The sequence below is a fragment of the Lepisosteus oculatus genome, chromosome 6, assembly GCF_040954835.1.
Source record: "Lepisosteus oculatus isolate fLepOcu1 chromosome 6, fLepOcu1.hap2, whole genome shotgun sequence".
In the NCBI taxonomy this organism is placed as follows: domain Eukaryota; kingdom Metazoa; phylum Chordata; class Actinopteri; order Semionotiformes; family Lepisosteidae; genus Lepisosteus; species Lepisosteus oculatus.
Window position 1 is genome coordinate 374,405 of NC_090701.1, and position 6,033 is coordinate 380,437.

Consider the following 6,033-nt stretch of genomic DNA (forward strand, 5'->3'; position numbering starts at 1 on the left):
TTGAAAAATGTTCCCTAAACATACAAGTCAAAAGTTGAACTTTTTATTCAAAATGAAGAAAGTTTTGTACGGCCAAAACCATACACTCCTTTCCAACAGCAAAAACTAATCTTGTCCATCAAGCATGGCGGTGGGAGTATCATGCATTGGGGCTGCTTTGTTGTCTCAGGCCCCTGGTAGCTTGCGATCAATGACCGACCCATAACAGCTGCATTGAATCAGTGAATTCTGGTGCAGAATGTCAGATCCAGTTGTCAGCTGAAGTGGAGCCAAAAGTCAGTCATTGAGACAAACAATGATCCTAAACAAACCAGGAGACCTACTGTACAATACAAATGGTTAAAAAAGAAGAAATTCTGCAATCTTAAATTAAAAGTCAAAATCCAGACGTAAAGCCCATTGAAATGTTAGACAGAACGTGAAGTGACACATTCGTGCAAGGAAACCCTCAAATGTCACTGACTTGAATTAGTTCTATAATGAAGCACAAGCCACAATTCGTAAAGGCTTATGTGAGAGACAAAGATAAACGGTTACAGGAAATGTCCAATTGAAGCCATTGCTTTCAAGGAGGTGTCACCAGGTACTGAATGCAAGGGATCACACAGTTAATTACTGTTGGATCATTTTGGTAATTAGCAATCCGAATATATTCAAGTCTTCTTTTATACATTCAAGAAGGCTATCTATTAAGAGATATGGACCTGAGTATGGACCTGTCTAGGGGGTTCACAGATTTTTTTTTCAGCACTGTATGTTCAAGGACAGGATCCAGCTTCGACTGGTAATGGATGGAACAGAGACATTAGGAGCTGTCACATCACCTCCCTGGGATGCTCGCTGAAAACTATTTTTTTAAAGGTTTAATGTAGCAGAAGTTGTTGTTTTTTTTTAAATCATGTGGCCTTGTCCGTATTAAAGCCAACAAAAACATGAGGAAAAAGAGGAAACAAAAGACCTAAAAACAAAAGCGATCTCAATTTTGGCATGAAGAAATTAAAAGCACTAAGGATCTGTCTGAAAGCAAAATTCAGAAACAGTAGAAATTAAATCACCTCTCTTCATTCTGTCCAAATAAGGTACAAAACTCCCATGAAAAACCACATGGGAAATAAATCACATCAAAACAGACAAGGTAAGAAATTATTTCTTAATACTGATGTTTCTTGTAACTACTTAGGTCTTTATTGTGATTTTTAGGTTTAATATATTTTTGCTGTTTCTGGAAAACAAGAAACACTTATATGCCTATTTAAATCAGATAGGCCAGCAATATCGCCTCCTGACCTGTGGAATTTAGGGGAAGTCTCTGTTCAGGTTACTCTGTCATCTTACTTTTAAAATGTCTTATATGACGATTATATAACCCTGCAGTGAATCCGTCCACATTTTGTGAGCGTAACTGTCCTCTCAGGTCCACTCATGTCTGTTACAGTACATTTAGGCTGGGATTTCAATTTTCACATGACTGCTCTGTACTTCAAGATCCTGAATTCAAAACTTTAAGATCCTGAAGCAACATTAACTTCAACTTTATTTGTCATTATACTTACACGGGTGCATAGTATAATGAAAAGTGCTTCTCATTAGTCTCTCAGGTGCAGTATATGTATATAAAACAGCAGACAAGACAATAGACAGAAATACAATTACAATAACAGTAATATTGCATTGTTAAATATTTTTAAAACTTTTATATTTCTGGGAACACACACTTCAAATGTTTTTGTACTGTAAGGTTTATTTACTTATACCGAAAATGTATCATATTGGCAGCAGTAAAAAATTAGAAGCTAACTGGAATGGATTTTATGATAGTTTGGAATTCTGCAGGAGGATTCTCACTCAATATATCAGCTCTGACCCTGAGAGGAAGGTGAGTAACAGGAATGTGTGATGCAGAAAAGCGCAATAAAAGATGGCACAGTTTTTGCAGCCTGTTTCCATTATAAAGTTTTATAACATATCCCATTTTGCTGACCATTACACATATACTGAATGTTTCAATACTCTGTTTATTTTGGCCAGGAAATTAAACATATTTAATGACTTTATAAAAGTTTTGCTTAAGGAGTATTATTGAATGTCAGGTATGGCTGCATTACTTCTTTGGCTCTGTCTTGTTTTATCTCAGGCTGTAGATGTTAAAACCTAAACTCCTTCTTCTCTCTGTCCTGGTTTCTAATCCCAAGTACAGATCATACTGCATTGTTTAGATGGTCTAAAATATGTGATCTGTTTAAAACCTGAGACAAGTGATATGTGAAGATATGACACCAGCCAGCAACCTGGCTGTGTAATCGACTGCTGGGTCTTTGAACGAGGAACCTGAAAGAAGGCAGAGCTGGAGGGAACAAGGTGAATTTCCAGGACTGCTGGCAGAGCAGACACAGTGGCATGTTCATGTTGCCATAACTACCCTTCACAAGTAATGGCATTCTGTGAAAGAAACTGAAATTAAAGTCTGTGTTTTGCACATCAGGGAGTAGAATTAAATTAACAGAAACAACTAAACTGGTAGCTATGCCAAATCAAATAGCAGAGATCGAATAGGGAAAAAAGAGAAAAAAAAATATCCAGACTAATTTTTCCCAGCCAGCTCTCAGCTTCGTTAAAGCAGCAGAAGAGAAGAGTGTAACATATGAAACAATGTTAAAATAGGAACAGCCTTAACCCATCAGAATATCAGAACATGCAGGGAAACACATACTGCACTGCACGTGTGGCAACAGCAAGGAGGTCTTGAGTAGTTTAGAGATGTAACCATTTCAATCTTCACTATCATGCAATACCCTCAGGAAAGCGATTCACTGGTGATAATGGCCATTAACACACAGTTGGACTGCAGCTGCTGTACTGTAGGTGTCTTAATCCAGAAATAAAGTCAACAGGTTCTGGAATAGGTGTCTTGGCCTGTTCAGTCCCTGATCTGATTGAGACAGTAAATTTAACAGGAGAGGTAAAGAGAAGACAGCAATGAGCACCTTCTGTACATGCTGATTATACACAGGAGTATACAGGGGTGACTAGGGCTGATCTGACAGCAGTCTTCGGGGGTGCACTGCTGACATTGTGTGACAGACTCACTCAGGTCTGTGCAGGGGGGGCTGCCAGCATAGCAACATTTTGATCTGTAGTCGATTGCCACCAAACATCTCATTTCCTTTCCAGAAGGGAGAGGACATTTCTGCAGAACACCCGTTTGTGCAGAATCTTTTTAACTTGTACATAGTAATTCCAGAAGATCCAAAAAACATGGTTTTGTATAAAGTGAGATTATTTATTAATTAATTATTCTGCTAGGTATCAGATCCATGATTACACAATCATACTGTCTTTCTATAACTCTATATACCATCCCATAGTGTGCATTGCCCCCTGTACTTTCCATACTAGGTGTTTATTTACAAATAGGGTTTTTTTTAATTACGCTTTAACTGTTTAGTCCCAGATGGGTTAATGAACTTCAAGTAATACCCAGGTTGCTGATAAACCATTGCTGTTATCACTGACAGGCATGCCACCATGTAACCCATTTACTTACAAGCGCCTGGGTGTGAATGGCAGCAGAAAAAAATACACATTTACCAGCAGTAGCTCTTTCCAATTTGTTGGTACACTAGAACTGCAATTGCAACTACTTCCTAGTTCTTTACTTCCAGTACCAGGCAAATAACAATACTGCCTCTAGACTGGTAGATTCCCTAGATCCGTGTGTGGTTCCATGAAGTAAAAACCTGGCATTTCTTTAAAGAATCTGCTCAACAAAGTGTGTTAATGGTTTTCCTGTACTTTGTGTGAGTGTGAGGGAAACGGCACAAAGCCGCCTCACTCACTTGCCCGGGCCCCTGTCACAGAGAGAGATTTCAGACGGGGCTGAGGTCACGTCTGTAACACTTTCAGCACACTGAGCAGCGTTACACAGAGACCTTCAAATCTAGAACAATTAAGTCAGCAATTCATTCAAGAAAGATCATTAGAAGTCCAGGGAGAAATTAAAACTGCACGACACCACGGTCCCGCAGAACAAGCGATGCGCTCCGGAATCATTATTAACATAGCGCCACCTTTACAGCCTTTCCGACGCAGTGTGCACCGATTTCGAGTCCATTGAATTTATTTCCTCTGCATTATAACCACCTTTGTGCATCATAACGTCAGTCATACATGAGCAGCATTAATTTACTACAAAGAAAAAAAATACTGTTCCATCATATATACAGAGAAAAGCATATATATATATATTAAAAGTTTCGGGCTCGGCGAGGACGTACTCGGTGACTCGGACACTCGTTGAGTTAAGAAAACAGCGCTTTTATTAAACTTCGGTACACCCAATCACAGCACACCTGCGCCCGCGCCCCAGCAGAGCAGAAGACTGACTCTGGAAAAAAACGAGCAAGCGCCTGAGAGAATCGAGAAAGAGCAACACACTGGGGTCTACTCGGGTACCTACACCGGTATAGGGTGGCAGGTATTTCGTACCTGGTGCGAAACCAGGGAACTATTTACAAGAATCCGAGTGATCTCCCCAGAATGTACGCCAGTACAGTGGGTCAGCTGCACTGGTCAGCGGCTTTACTAGTCCCCCCCGACCACTACTACTCCCGTCCTGCCTCTCGCCGCGCACCCCAGCCGGGCGCTCTTCGGCTGCAGCGCCAGGCGAATGCGCTACAACAGTGGTTCTCAAACTTTTTGGACCAAGTACCACCCCTAATCCAACCAAAGCATCCAAGTACCACCTACAAGTCATCATCTCATAGAAACCCCAGAAACTATCAATGACCAACATGAGCGCATGTGCACACACACTCACACATACATATAATAAATATTATAATAATAAACTTTGTTTGATATATTAAAATGTGGCTTCTCAAAGTGTTTTACAGAAAAAAAACAACACATAAAAATAAAAAAGCACCTGTTTAGAGGGGTGAGCCTGTTTAGTTGAGCAAAGCAGATGTGAATTAATTTTTCGAGCCTTGATACAATTCACAACAGTCTTAACAGATTTTAAATCGTCAGGCATTTTCTTGACGGCAAAGGTCTCGCGGTGGATGTTGCAATGAAACCATTAATTTCTGGAGCAACCTCTCTAATTCGTTCAACTACACCGCTGTGTCGGCTTGTCATTGCTCTAGCACCGTCTGTACAAACTCCGACACATTTTATCCAGTCGATGCCATTCTCTGCGATAAATTCATTCGAAAGCTGAAATACGTGCTCTCCTGTAGTTCCTGTTGGTAGCGGCTTACAGAACAGAAAGTCCTCACGGGACGTACCCTCAAACTCCTATCTAACGTAAACGAGCAAATTGGCCAAATCGACTACAGACTCATCTAATTGCAGTGAAAAACATCTGCTCATCTTAACTCGCGCTGTCAGCGTACTTTTGATATCATATTTCATTTCAATAATTCTATGAATGACTGTGTCTTTCGGGGGGGAGGCAGCAGGTCGATCTGTTCAGCAGCTTTTTCTCCACACCTAATAGTGTGGGGCTTACCTGCTTTAGCAATCCGCAAGCGTGCATTTTTCCACGTTTCCGTTTTTATTTCAGTGTTTATTTTAAGTATTTATTTCATGCGCATGGGAGAGAAACACAGAGACGCTCGGTGTATTTTTGTCAAATTAACTTAGAACAATTTTAAAATAATTTTCTGTTATTTTTCACGCCTTTCTGTGCTCACAAGATTACCAGCGTTCGTAGAACGCATTTCTATGCATTCCTGTGTTTACAACGTTGGCATTGTTCCAAAATCACGCACATTCTCATTTCTCCCTATTTGCTGGAGATACAGTAGCTTTTTTTAAATACAATTGGTCACTTGCGTCCGTAGCACGCATTCCTATAGAGTGGTATAGAATTACAGAGTATCTCTTGTGTCCACTGAAGTATTAGCGCGCACTGTATCGTAGCACCTAGGCTGCGTATTCGACACGTATAAAAATACAAAATATGAAAATCCGTCCCGATTTTTTCAGCGCACACAACACAGTTCCAGGGTCATTTGGCGTACCACTTGGCGG